This window comes from Haemaphysalis longicornis, unplaced genomic scaffold (genome assembly GCF_048455015.1).
Source record: "Haemaphysalis longicornis isolate Haplotype H1 unplaced genomic scaffold, Haemaphysalis longicornis Haplotype H1 scaffold_8, whole genome shotgun sequence".
NCBI lineage: Eukaryota > Metazoa > Arthropoda > Arachnida > Ixodida > Ixodidae > Haemaphysalis > Haemaphysalis longicornis.
This window is the reverse complement of record NW_027526445.1, coordinates 173,571,585-173,586,339: the sequence shown is the minus strand read 5'-3', so window position 1 is coordinate 173,586,339 and position 14,755 is coordinate 173,571,585.

The window sequence follows — 14,755 nt, the reverse complement described above, 5'->3', positions numbered from 1 at the left end:
GTCCTGCGCGCTATTGCCGCATGTTGGTTTCGGCGGTGAGGTACTCGAGGGCTCTTGCGGTTGTGGGGTTAACTTGTTTAATTTACTGGCGATGACATTTGGTTATATTTCAAGGCATGCGATTCTAAATATTACACTATTTACATTGAAAAATATAAAAAAATTCTCAAATACGCTGAATGAGACATATCTGACTCGCAAGGTCTGCCCTCGCCCGCTATCTTTCGTTAGACTGACCCTCGTTCAGCTTCGACCTCAAAATCACCAAACATCTGTTTTACTACAAAGACTCCGCCTCCCAAAAGGACGTTCCAACAGAGAAGGAGAAGGCCCTACTAGCTAACTCACACTAGGCCGCTGCTTGGCCCCAACAACAACCAATCGTCTGTTTCAGTACAAAAGTCACATGACCCAACTCATCTCTCTCAAGCGGGGTACTCAATTAACTGACTCAAGTTCACCGAAACAAGCCAACGACCAGGCAAGAAAATATAACTCCACGGTGATGGAGGCGAAAAGCGAAAACGCCCGTGTGTTCGATATTTCGGCACCCGTTAAAGATACCCAGGGGGTCAAAATTAATCCAAAGCCGTCCACTACGGCGCGCCCCATCGCCTGTGTAGCGTCGGCGTGTTAAACCAAACCCCACAATCAATCAATCAATCAATCAATCAATCAATCAATCAATCAATCAATCAATCAATCAATCAATCAATCAATCAATCAATCAATCAATCAATCAATCAATCAATCAATCAATCAATCAATCAATCAATCAAATCAATCTATCGATCAATCAATCAAATCAATCAATCAATCAATCAATCAATCAATCAATCAATCAATCAATCAATCAATCAATCAATCAATCAATCAATCAATCAATCAATCAATCAATTCAAAGCTCGGATGGCACGTACCGTCCGCAAAGAAAGCGCAGGATAATCACCCCTCTTTGTTAGTGCAATTCCCCATTCGCAGATTCGCACAGAAACAGCAAAAATGCGAGACCGCCTGCTCACTGACGTATCCTCGCCACAGCGGTGACACACCCAGATTCTTAATGGACCTCACACGCACTCCGCAACTTCAAGCAGTGCATTTCCAGACACTGCGACGCGTTTCTCGACCCCTCGAATGACCTCACGGCTCCCGTGACTCTACTGACCAGTACGCACCCGCGCCTCGCATGCTCTAACGCTGTAATCTTCCCCGTCAACCGAGACATTTCGCCCGTTTCACAAAAGACGCAGGGCAAAACCTCGACTATAACGACAGTCGCTTTTGATCGCTATTGGGGAGGCCGGCATTTCTGCGGTCCCTGCGACCTCGCTGAAAAAACACAAATAACCTTTCAATACACTCACACAAATCACCAATGACCTCTTCTCCCGGCAAGACAACAAAGGTAGCGCTCGGGCCCCGAGAAAGGGCATTGAGAACATTTCCCTGACTGGTAATATCTCTATCGGCTATAGGCGCGCATGTCCGCCCATTGCGCGCATAATACGCGATATCCCGGTCTTCCAAGAAGGAATGATGAAAGCGGAAAAGCGTTGCCGTGGCTGCTGTCCGCACCCCTTGAACGCTGCGTAAGCACAACCGTCACGAAAGGAATTAAGCGCAAGGAAGCTACACAATGTGTACATAATAACGATAACTGAGCCGTCGGCGGTCTTCCATGAAGTACTTGAACGTAGCAGTCTGTCCCCATTCCAAGCCGTTTTAAAACAATATACTCCTTTTAGGGTCTAAGCCTCTTAGGAGTGGGGCTGCCGGCGTCTCACATCGTCGTCGTAATCGTCGTCTCATGTAGTCACAGTACTAAAACACCGGGAAACTCGTTTACGCCTCGTGCCAGAACGTGACGCGTACTAAAAAAAAAGAAAACCTGGACACTCGTTTACGCCTCGCGCTGGAGCGCTTCGTAATGCGTACTATAAAAAAAAACACCGGTACACAGGTTCACATCTCGCGCTAGAGAGCTTCGTGCTTCAAACACAAGAGACTTTTAAAGCAAAGCTGTATGACTATACCCACCAACGGTTTCATCTCCGTTGGCAGAAACGCGAAGGCCCAAAGAATACACTTATACACTGCATGCTTCGTCCCTTCTCAGGTTTCACGTTAGTGGGGATGGCCCGGGACTTTTTTTTGCAAAAATGGGAGAATTGTAAACTGAACGAGGGTTTCGCGACACCTTCCTTCCTTTACCGAAATAAAAAGTGCCCCCCCGTTGTACAAGCATACGGCAGACGCTTTAAAAACAAGACAGGAAAAGTAACGAAAATAGACCGCGGGCACAATGGCTCGCGCATCATAACTTAACCGCACGCTCTTTAGACAGCTGCAAAACATCAGCAAGACAACTAGCTACAAATAGCAATAAAACAGCTTGCACACACGAAACGCAAGGACTCAAAAAGATCACAAAGCCAACTACACGAACACAGTGTGTGAGAGAAAAACGCCGGGTAAAAAAAAGAAAAACCCGGAATAACGCAAGAATAAACACATCCGTACGAGAAACACTACTACCCTCTACACATGAGTGTCGGCAGGATTTTGTCTTGAGGGGGGGGGGGGGGGGGCAAACCCGTTGCATTATGTGGGGAGAGGGTGAGGGAGGGGCAATTTTGCCGGTGCGGCTTGAGGGGGGTTGCAATTGCCTCTTCCCCCCCCCCCCCCTCCTTCGTCGATGCCCATGCCGTTACAAAAGGGTCCACAAATTGCAATAACTTCGAACACTCGCGCACGATAAAATGGTGCCCAAAGCAAAACACTAAAAACTGGGGTTGATTCCTCTGTCATAGGAATCGGTAAAATACGAAAGTAAAATGTCCAGCAAAATCTGCAGCTGAGCATGATTTGCGAGTCGGGGGCTGTCTTGTGGGTGTGCTTGGCGAGCGACGTCCTGCTGGCGGGTCGCTTCGGCAAAGGTGTACTGGCGTCATTTCCGTGACGGATAAGACGTCAGTGAAATCGTGGGGTATCCCGGCATAAAGCATTTTCGTGTTAAGATATGAAACCCGAAAACGAACAGCCCTAAGTATAATGTACTCTTTGGTACTTAAGGTTGCTTCCCCACAAGAAGACCCCGTGTGCAGGGGCGCACCCTTTACAGGCCGCTCGCTTCGTTGTACTGGTGTCATTTCCGTGATGAATATGACGTCAGCGAAATCTTCGTGTATCCAGGAATAAAACACTTTTGTGTTAAAAGGCAGAACAGAAGTCTTTGTCACGTCCCTTCGAATATCATTGCCAAAGTCACATTTCCAAGGTTTTTTTCAGAAAAATAAACGATACAAACAAACACGTCATAAAACACGCATTTTAACAGCGGAGCTTCTCTAGGGCTGTCCTTGAAGACAGCTTCTGCTGGTATCGTGTCACGCTCTCCCTGCAGCAGGCTTCTCTGCTGCGCAAAAAACGCTTCTCAGCATATAAAATTCATAACACAGGATAAAGAGGTTCTGGGACCTTCATATATATTTGGTATGACGGCTTGTATTGCACCTTCATTATTGCGTCATTATTGCGTTACTATGATTATTGTTGTTGGTGGTGGTGGTGTTGAAGATTGATTGACTGGTTGACTGTTTGATTGATTGTAGTAATAATAGTCAGTCACGTTTATTTACGCGGCCAGGGACAGCTGATAGGCTTTTACTGGAGTCCTAAAAAGAAAAAAAAAAGATCATACATGATTAAAGCCAAGCTTTAGTGCTCTCACAGATTCATGTGTAGTGCGAAAACTCCCTGCAGGAAAGCCAACCTTCTCTGACAATGATGATGATGAATCATCGTGGGTGCAGTGAAAGAAAAATTATTGGACTCGTGCGTATACATTATCCAGCAAGAAAAGGATGTACTTGACATTTTACCAGAACGTAATATTTTGCATCAAGATCGTCTGGCTTTTGAAACTTTAGGAAACGGTTCTTTCGCCTTTACTTGGTCTGGCTTGCGAGTCGTGGGTTTCCGCCTGAATAGTGTGGAGGCACCGGGTGGGTAGTCAGAAGTCTCGAAAGCGCGCGCTGATTTCGCTGCAGTTGAATGCCGCTGTGGAGTGCCGCGCGACCTGAGCGGTGCCGGGTGTTAGCAGCGATCACGGTGGGGTGCCTTGAAGCCCATTTGATGACATTACGCTCCGCCCGTCCTTCTGTGCGTCCATACATCCATGGAGGCTGTACCACACAGTTCGCACCGCATAAATATCGTTGTTTTCTGGCTTTCTTCCTATGTCATCCCAAAGAACGCAAGGGGATGTTCTGCCTTTACTAGGCGAAGAAGGATGTGGGCTTTACCGTGCCACATGTGCACGAAAAAATGGCATTAAGTGCTTAAGGCCTTAAGAAACCGAATGACATTATTTGGGCGGTCCGTGCTACACGCCAAAACGCAGTCATTAAATGTGTTAGGCATGATGGTGATAATGCCCAAAAAAGAAATCCACTCATATTTCAGAAGTCGTTAAAGCGAAGAAAAACTGTTTCAAAGGTGAAAGAAAACATTTCTAAAAGTGGCTTCAGCAGGTGCCGTCACCTGCAAGCGGTAGCCAAATCCAAAATATTCAAAACATAGTAACATGACGTTTTGCCTATTGCCGCCGTTTCAGTGAACTTCGTCCTCTTCAGAGCTTTGCCACCAACAGGGTACAAAAAATCGTTTTATTTCGAAGTTCAGCTACGCTTCCGCGTCAATATTCTTGAGAGCTTCTTTGGTTCCATTTCGTGCCCATCGCAATCGAGAGTAGCCAGATTTAAGGCGCTCGTGAAGGCGAATGAGTTGTGCGGAACTCCTTAAACCAAAAATGACATTAGAGCCAATTGCATTAGATTTTTGCGTGTAGCAGCGAATTAATGGCATTAAAACTTAAGGCATTAATAGCTTAATGTCATTTTTCGTGTGCATGTGGCACGGGTATTAATCGAAACCGATTTTAGGACGTCTAAAAGGAAAGGGGGGCAGGAGCGGCCGTCCCCTTGAAATCCGCCATTGGCTAAACGGCAACCGTAATTACGATTACAGCAAACGAAAAACTAACCATTGCTTGAAGTGTGTGTAAAACCTAAAGAGCGAGTGACTCAAAATTATGAGCAGCGGTCAGAAACGTACGCCAACCTGACGCAATAGCAGAAATGCATCCCCGCTAGCCCTCTAGTATACGCCTGCATCCCGGGCATCCCCGCTTGTTTCTTTATTGATACCTCACACATAATCGTGCAGCCTTACCATCTGTTCCCAAAACATCGCCTCACTCCAACCCCTAACTCCGAAGTGGCCGCCGTATATTATTTTCGAGACAGAGACTGTAATTTCGGTGGGAAGCAGCCTCAGGAAAAAAAACTGCCAATCTCAAGAACAGCGAAATCCGCCCCCCCCCCCTCCCCCACCTCCAAATCAAGGAAGCTTGCACTCACGCTTGCACTTGCACTCACGCTTGCACATGGCGAAACTGTTGTAGGTGATCATTGAATGACACAAAGTTGAGTTTTAGCATCGTTGTGGTGTCGTGGCTGACATCGGTGGCATGGCATTTCAATGACCCCTTATGTTGAGAAAGGCCAGAGTGAGCTCGTTGTTTTGGTCGACGTTTTCGTACGCCACTCTTAAAGAGCGACTTTTCGTCTCTATAGCGGATTTTTTGCACGCCGAGTCTCTCGAAGCGGGGCCTCTTCCTCGGCCGTGCGAACTATCCGCGGCCGGGCCACGTGGAGTCAACGGTCATTTACAGAAGCTTCGACATTCAAGTCGTGGCTCTTCTACGGTACAGAGCGCATGCGCACGACGACACGAGGACGAACGAACGAGGGGCGTACGCTATGACGCGTCTTTCTCGTTCCGAGCAAGTGTTGCCACGATACGGCGAACGCTGGAGTTCTCCCTGCAACGTCAGTAAACTTTTATTTTTATTTTTAATGTCCTTCTTGTGTGTCTCTGTCTCTACTAACCTTATATATATATATATATATATATATATATATATATATATATATATATATATATATATATATATATATATATATATATATTTGGCCAATATTGGCCAATCTTCTTAAGTGGGTATGCTTAGCTTGTCGAAGGTGCGCTCGAGGCACGCGTGCACGAGCACTCGGCTTTTTTTTTGTATTTTGAACTGCGAATACCATACACAAGCGATTTGCTCAACAGCTTCGCTGTTAAACATCAGCCCCTTACTATAGGTACACGGGGATCGTTCTCTCCTCGGGGACTCCTCCCAGGGAAAGTCGAATGCTCGTGCCGTTTAGGCTCGTGACAACGAAGTGATGCTTGTATTCCCACGAAAGCCCACAGCCCCAAACCAATGCGTACGCCCCGGGAAATCGTCCCCTCCCCCGACCCCTTCGGTGGGATAGCTGAACGCTCGCACCGTTTACATCCTGACGACAAAGCAGTCCTTCAACTCCCACGCGAAGAGCCCACAACCCCAAAACAAACTTGCTGCACCTCCATAATGCCACTTCAGCATCAGCAGCTGATGACAGTGACGAAACAGGCTGGTTTTTACAAAGAAACTAAACCAAAGACAAACCAGTCGGTGCCCGCGACCACGTGAAAAGAAAAGCTGTACAGGCCTAAATTCGAGTAGCTAAAATATCCGACCTCACCGCTGAAAGTTCGGCGACGTTGACATCGGCGCTCGCGGCGATGTTCTGTTCAGGCCGCTGGATCCTTCTCGCCCGGACCGGTGCCTCCGGAGTGCGACTCGCTGTTCGCCAGCTCGGTTTAAAGCGAAACTTTCTACACATCGCTAATGGCGTCCGATGTCGCGCAAAAAAAAAAAAAAAAAACTATGGGAAAGCTAACTTTACACAATACGTTACAAAAAACGATGACGATGATGATGGTATAACAAAACTTGTTGCTGAGCTAGTTGGTACATACTTAAAGAAAGAAGAAAGCGTGGCGCAAACTGGACGTGGACGAAGAAAACAAGGTAAGACGCATACAGGCGCCAAAAAATGATGATGGTGATGACCGAAGGCACATCAAGCGCCTCAGGAAAAAAAAACTGTGGTTGATTCCTCTTTCATCGGAATCGGCAAAACACGAAAGTGAAATGTGCAGCGAAATCCGCATCTGAGCATGATTTGCGGGTCGGCGGCTGTCTTGTGGATGTGCTTGGCGAGCCACGCCGTGCGGGTCGCTTCGCAAAAGTGTACGGCGTCATTTCCGTGACGGATATGACGTCAGTGAAACCTTGGCGTATCCCGGCATAACACACTTTCGTGCTAAAATACAAAACCCGGAAACGAACAACCCTAAGTATAACGTACTCTTTAGTGCTAAAGGTTGCTTCCCCGCAAGAAGACCCTGTGTGCAGGGGCGCACCCTTTACAGGCCGCTTGCTTCGTTGTACTGGCGTCATTTCCCGGACGGATGTGACGTCAGTGAAATCTTGATGGATCCCGGCATAAAACACTTTCGGGTTAAAAATTGGCGTAGCTTGCACTAGTGCACGTGCAAGACTGGATAAATAGCGGAACTGGGGGTCGACGGAAGAAGCTATAGTTTCTTCCAGTCGTGCTAAGTTTGGCTAGGCTTTGCTAAGTTTTGTTTGGTTTTGCGATGTTCTTTCGAGGCTAGGCTAAGTGTTGAGTGGTGATGCCAAGCTCAGCCGGACTTTACAAGGTCGGTTCCCCACACTAACAGCGGACCCCAGTGGGGAAGAAGCTAGGTCGACCTCTAGCTCTGCTGTTTCTCCAGCTTTGAACCACTAGTGCACGCTGCACCATTTTTTTGTGCATTTTAGTAGCCCAAGAAAGACTATCACCTTTAAAACGGTATAGTAAGGGGTGCGCATACGCATATGAGGCGTTTATTTTCGAAAAGAGACATATCCAGAAACCGAAACTAACCCAGATAAAACGGCACTGAGAAGAATAACTCTGCAACTATCCCCTAAAAAAAGGGGTGGCAAGAAAATAGCTGAAACAACGCCCTGCAAACGTGTACGCAGATCGTAGTTCGTATCGAAAATGAGCCAGATCCGGCTGCTTCGCGGACCAAAATGAACTAAATCCATTTGCCCAATGGGAGTTTGCTTTTGGCTTGACTATTCAGACAGTTTCGTGGGTGTTTTCAGAAGTCTTTTTTTTTTTTGCTTTTCGGAGCTGGCTTATCGTGAATTCAGACGGCAATTAGGAGATCGGCGAAAGATTTGTCTCTGGATGTCAACGACGAAGCGAACGGAAGGAGAAGTGAACGAAATTAAACTGAGGGATGTGAAACACTGAATTCATCTCATGTCCTCCGTCTCTACGGAGTAGCTCTGGTTATATTTATTTTTTACTACCATATTTGCCATTTTAGTACCTAACTAAATAGCCGCCGCTTACAAGCCCTGGTAAATCACCCCCCCCCTCCTCTGAGAGCACGAACCACTTCATTAAAGTGAAGAAGAATACATGAGTAGCCGTCTCGTGAAGTATTTCAGAAATTCATGGCAAGGCAATGAAGAGCTTGCTTACTTTGTGAGTGCCTTCAGGCGTGCCCAAGAAAATTATCCTAGGGAAGAATTCGAAAAGAGGTGCTAACCGTGCCAAGACGACTCACCTGCTCTCCATGAATAGTTCTACTGTTCTTGAAGCCCTCTTGCGTATGTTTAATGCCTTTTCCGCCAAAACTCCATCGCACCATTCTTGAAAGTCAATTTAAATAAAGTTTTCATGCGAATACCGCACAAACTTGAGTGTTTCAGTTCAATATGAGCCAAATACAAACTTATTATCCCCATATTGCTGAAATTCACCGCATAATTTTTAATTTTTTGTGGCCATTAACTTCCCCTAGCTGACATGTAAAATATATAATATAATAACTTTGATAGTGTTGCATTTGTGTCCGGTAACAACTTCCGCTTGTTTCTCAAATTCGCGTTAGGTGGATCTGGCTCATTTAAAAATAAATTACGCCCACCTCCCCTCGCGGGAACCCTGTGTAAATGCGACGCATCGAGGGTTTCCCTCGGCGTTTCCGTTGGGTTGATTCTGCCATCGCGTGAAACGTGCCATGAACGCGTACGATGCATTTCCGTCTATTACGGGGTTCCCGCATCCCGTGCACGTCGCTTTGCAGCCTCATCGTCGGTGGTGCCAGCAGTTCTGTTATTGGGCTGGTCGGTGCTTGTTGCGGTTGCGCCGACCATCGCGATAGCAGGCTTGTTAGTCTCCATTCAAAGCGGCGTTGGACATCGGAGCACCGGCGCTGGAACGACGGAGCGGAGCGGCGCAGGTACCGCGTTGTATACCGCCGCATAACGGTGAGGGGAATGAGAGAGAGCAGCGCATGCGCATGCGTTAACCGAGCGCTAGCGCGCGCCGACGCACAGCTGCCATTGCGAGGAGCGAGCGCTAACCCGCCGATAACGCTGCGCTGAGAGCGGCGGAGAGCGCATGCGCAGCTGGCGCGGACAACGACGACGCCGGATGGATGGAGGGATGCATGCATGCATGGAAAAGGCGGGTGAATGAGATGCGTCGCATCTAATAAATAAATAAATAAATAAACGCCTGATATGCCCCTTGTGCTCACACTCAAGCAGGCGCGAAAGCCGGCTTCACCGTTATAATACTCCATCTGCGGTGGTGCACCCTTTACAGGCGGCGCAACCTTTTCAAGTACTTTTGGTCATGAAGCCGACCTTTATTCGATTTCGCCATTCCGACACGGTCAAACTAGTTTGAATTTGGGACTTTGACTTTCAGTCGCGTTGCACGAGAGAAAGCTTTGCGTTTTAACCATCTTTCACTCACGGCAGTCGACGCTCGGGCATGTTGCACCGGAAGTCAGGTTGAAAATCGCGAAATCCTAGCAGATAGAGTCCTGATCGGATAGATTGATGAAGATTGATTGATTGCGGGGTTTAACACGCCGACGCAACGAAGGCAATGAGGCGCGCCGTAGTGGAGGGCTCCGGATTAATTTTTACCACCTGGGGATCTTTAACGTGGGCCGAAATCTCGAACACACGGGCGTTTTTGCTTTTCGCCTCCATCAGAAAAGCGGCCGCCCCTCCCGGGAATCGAACCCGCGACCTCGTGCTCAGCAGCGCAATGCCTTAGCCACTAAGCCACCGCGGCGGGTAGATTGATGAAGACCTGGCCGGTTAGTAGCAGGGCGATCGGCGACGAAGGGGGAAATTAGGAGCTCGTGCCGGTGGAGCTCATGATGGAATATCTACATTACGTTGACGACTACAGAGCATTCACGAAAACGTTGCTTTGCCGCAAGACTTTATGTCTTCATGTCTTCCTAATCTGCAGTCTCCCTGCAGCAGAACACATCTTATGGAACTGTGTCACGAGCCCAATGGAAGCGAGGTCAAGAACCATCCCGCCGCGGCTTGCAGAAGGAGCTACACCTACGAAAATCAACACTGGGCCGTCCAGCAGGTCCTGCGGGCGCTCGCAAGGAATGAGACTCGCGAGTCGGCAACGGCGAGCTCACGTCTCGGATGAGTAGCCACCAGGACGACGCCGAGGCCATAGTGTGCCGAGACCAGGACGACGCCGCCATAGTGTGTAGTTCGGCCGGAAGTTCGGCATGGCATGGCCGGCAATGACTTCGTGGCTACGCAAATTGAGTTTTTGTTTAAAAAATTGCTGCCGAAAGTGCCGCTGTCAACAAATTTTGTTTTGTGTAAGGCACTGTGTTCGAGGTCTTATGCTGCAAAACAAATTAGAAAGTTACAAAGAAAAGAAAAAAGTAGAAGTTTTGCCTTTGGCTCGCGCTGCCAGATACAGCTGGCCGTCTCGGATATATTTTTGTTATTACATTCTTCAAACTGGGTAAAATTTTCTTTGATTTTTTGTAATATTTAGCTGAAAAAAATTATTTATATTGTCTAAATCTGTGTTCTTGCTGCCTCTCATTAGTCTCATTATCGTATGCTACGCGCCTTGGCAGGCGATACAGCATTACATAGGCGAGAATGATATAATCCCGTTGTATTTATTTGTTTTGTCTAAGCAGGTACAAATTAACGTAGAAGTGAAGCCTGTTACCGCAAGGAAGTCTTCAAGTACGCGCGCAAAGCATTATGAAATTGCATGAATGCTTCAAATGGCAAATAAATACTGGCTTGTCGAGTTGCTATGTGTGTTGCCCCATTGCGCCTGCGAAGGCAGTGCATGCTTCAAGGAGTAAGTAAATTTAACGCAGCGGGGGCGACGAGCGATGCGAAAATCGTAACTGAATGTGTGCAGAAAACGGATAGTGTGGGCTAACGTAGCTTATTTTGTGGCTGTAGTGTGGGCGGCGGCGGCAAGCGGTATGATGCGGTATATAACAGGCCGCTGGGACCCTCGCTCGCTTTTTGCTGGCCAGAAGCAGCCCACAAGCGAGCGGCAGTGGTGATACAGTAAACTGTAGCGACGAGCGACGACGACAGAGTACATTGGCGGCAGTGTATTAATTTTTTTTTCGCTTGTCGCTGTCACCCAGTACACTCTGCTGTTGTACCTTTTGAGTTACGTTTTCGGCGTCGCTTGTCTCCGTCACTGCATGTGGTCCCCCCTTCATCTTAAGAAACTCGCCGCTAACGCGAGCACATGCGTTAAGTGCTAATCACGCTGTTATTTATACATATCTGTGATAAATATTGAATGCCAGAAAGTGGCATCCCGAAAACGGTAAAGCATACCGAAAACAGAACTAACAAGCACTTCCGAGCCGAGAAGCATAATCCATAGCCCTTTGTACTAGCCACTTGCTGCCAATCCGATTCGCACACTACCCACAATTCCCATGTCGGCGTGCGATCGCAGCGACACTTTCCGCTCTAGGTAATATTGAGAAACTCTATGGCTGAGGCCCGCGTCGCGGCGCGTAAAAACGTCGTTCTGCCGGCTTAAATAAAGTTTTATCAATCCAACCCAATCTAATTATGTCTTCCTAAAGAAAGTGGAGAGAAGCGCGAAAGATTTCTGACATCAAAACTGCATGCGTAAAAGGTGCATCAAAACCTTCGCTAAAAGTGCGTCCAAACGATCGTCAAACCTTAAAAGACCCAAAACACGAACAAAGAACGAACTCATGCCACGATTTTTCGTAAACGTGTCAGGATACGTAGTTTATGAGATAAAGGAACACTCTTTCACCCCTTCTTCATGGTCAATGCGCGTATTGTCTAATCTAGAAACGTCCCTTTTTCTCGATTTTCGAGTAGCCATTTTGACACAATGGAAACCCCGTTTTACGTACGCGCCCCGTGTCCAGAGATCTTATCAGAGCTCTTTGGTTGACCAACCAAGACTATGGGGAAATGCATTAGCTTTTCGACAGGACGCCATCCGTCCCACTAAGGAAGCTTCGCTTTAAAAATGTTTATGTCGACGCTGCTGTGTCCGCGGGCGTAAACATTTTCAGAAACTAGCCATAGACAGCTTCGCTTTAAATTTTTTCAAGAGGCTTTCGGTGCGCCCTCAGCACCGGAACGGAAACGGTCGCCACATGCTGCTTTCGGCTCCTGGCCGGCGCCTGGTGAACAGTCGACACTTATCCTCGAGTGCGAGGCTGGACAGCAAGATCCGCCATCTCTCTTTAAAGGAGCCATGAAGACAAAAAACAAGTTGGGTTTATTAGAAAGACTGCTTAGTCCCGATAACAATGATACCAATATCATCGCAATCTTCGAACAAATGACGGAGATATTAAAGAAAACGTGCGACGCCATGGCGACCCTCCGAAGCCAATTTCCCGCAATGGAAGTGTTTGGGCTCGTTGGTTCATACTCCAAAGAAAAACAGCGCTCAAGACGACACAGAAAGAAGGAGGAGGCTACACACGGTGCGGTGCCTGGGCGGTGCCTGAACGTACGGCTTATGGAGCACGCGTCCAGTGTCAAAGCGAAATCCGGTGGCTGGCTCCCCTCGCACGTGTCGTCCTGCAAGTGCACTCCTGAATTTGAGCAGTGTAAAGTGATAAAGCACTACGGAAATCAGCGCACGCGTGAGCTGCTGGAAGCATACACGATTTATAAGAGTGGCACTGATTGCGTAAGCACCCCTTCTGTTGCCTTGTCTCCAAAGGAGATAGCGTTTATTGAGGACTAAGCGAAATAGTCGAACTAGTGATATGATAACGCAAAGATGCGGTTTCTTGTCTATACTTTTAATGTTTTTTTGTAATCTTTTATGTTTCTGTATTCTTTCCACCCTTATCTTGGTGTAACCTTTTCGTTTATATTGCTGAACGGCAAATAAACTCTTTGTTGGTTGTCAGCGCTGTGTGTGTAGCTTCCTCCTTTCAATTTCCCGCAACTTTTCTATGACGTCATGGAACCTTGTTTGTGCGATTGGCGGCCGCCTAACTGACCTGTCGCGACGACGCATCACTGGACGTCTGTAATGGGGCCTCTAGTTCCATTTTACCGCATAACTTGAATGCTAACGTGCAGTTAACGCACCGAAAATTATTTTTTGTTGTTGACCCGTATGACGTCATTCTTGCTCACAACACGTCACTGTGGCGCAAAATTTGAAAGATTTTAAATACTTTTTGCTTTTTTTTCGTTAAAAAACATTTTTTGTGGCTCTAATGGAGCGGAGTGAGAAACTGAATCCTAGTTTTTTTTCAAATTAAATGACGTTGTGTTTTCTCTTAATGGCTCCTTTAAGTGTTGGAGTGGGAGTGATGGGAGGAGGAGCACAAACGGGTGGGGAGTGTTTCTGGCATGAACGCATTCGCTTCTAAAAATTTGAGCGCGATAAAACAATAGAGAGTTTTAGCATAGCGGCTAGCGGATTCTCACGGGACGGGGTCGGGTTAGCGGGACCCTACTGCGCAGGCGCGCGCGGGGAGGGTGAAGAGGTTGATGAGGGTGAGGAGGATTGCGCGAGCAGAGCGAAGGCTGGCCCGCGGAACTAATTCCCCCTACCGGAACGAATTTACGCCTGCCCAGTCGGGCCCCGCTACCCGCCGCCGTAGCGTTAGCGGATGGAGCGCGCTATGCTAAAACAGAGAGTTTTAGCATAGCGGCTCCCGTACGCTACGCTAAGGTTAGCGGGTAGCGGGACCGGACTGCGCATGCGCGCGTGGGGAGTGCGAGGAGGTTGCCCCTCAGCGGAGGGAAAGAGCGGGCATGGCGAAGGCAGGCCGCGCGGAACTAATTCACCCCACCGTGACAAATTTGCTCTCCCCAGTCGCGCCCCGCTACCCGCCGCCGTAGCGTTAGCGGACGGAGCACGCTATGCTAAAACTCTCTATTAACGCAGAAGAAGGCCGACGCGTAAGTCCTTTTTCTCTGTCGTGCTTTTCGAGCTCGAGTTTTTAGAACCAGTATTTACCAACTTGGCTAATAATGTGGTATACTATCTTCTACCATGTGCATGGGTATGATGGCACGTTGGACGAGCTTGTATTAGTTTGTGGAAACGTGCAAATCTCGACGGGTAGTTCCCATGGCCAAGTCCCGCCGACAGCAACGCTTTCGTGGCGACGTGGTCGAGCTTAATAACTATGTGGCCAGCATTGCGTATGTAAAAGTTCCTGCAGGGACTTCTACACACTGACTCCCCCTCCCTTGAGGGCTTACTGCACCTAACTAGGCTGCCAAAGAGCCGGGAGAAATGAATCGTTGGTTGCCTGAGGTGGCAAACTTTTTCACCCAATCAGGACAGGGCCGGCCCTTTGCAAATACAAAGCGGCTCCCGTCACTGCGTGTCTCCGACGCGACTGCTTCTCGGTATCTCTGAACGAGGCAGCGGAAGCGTGGGCGAAGGTGCGTGCT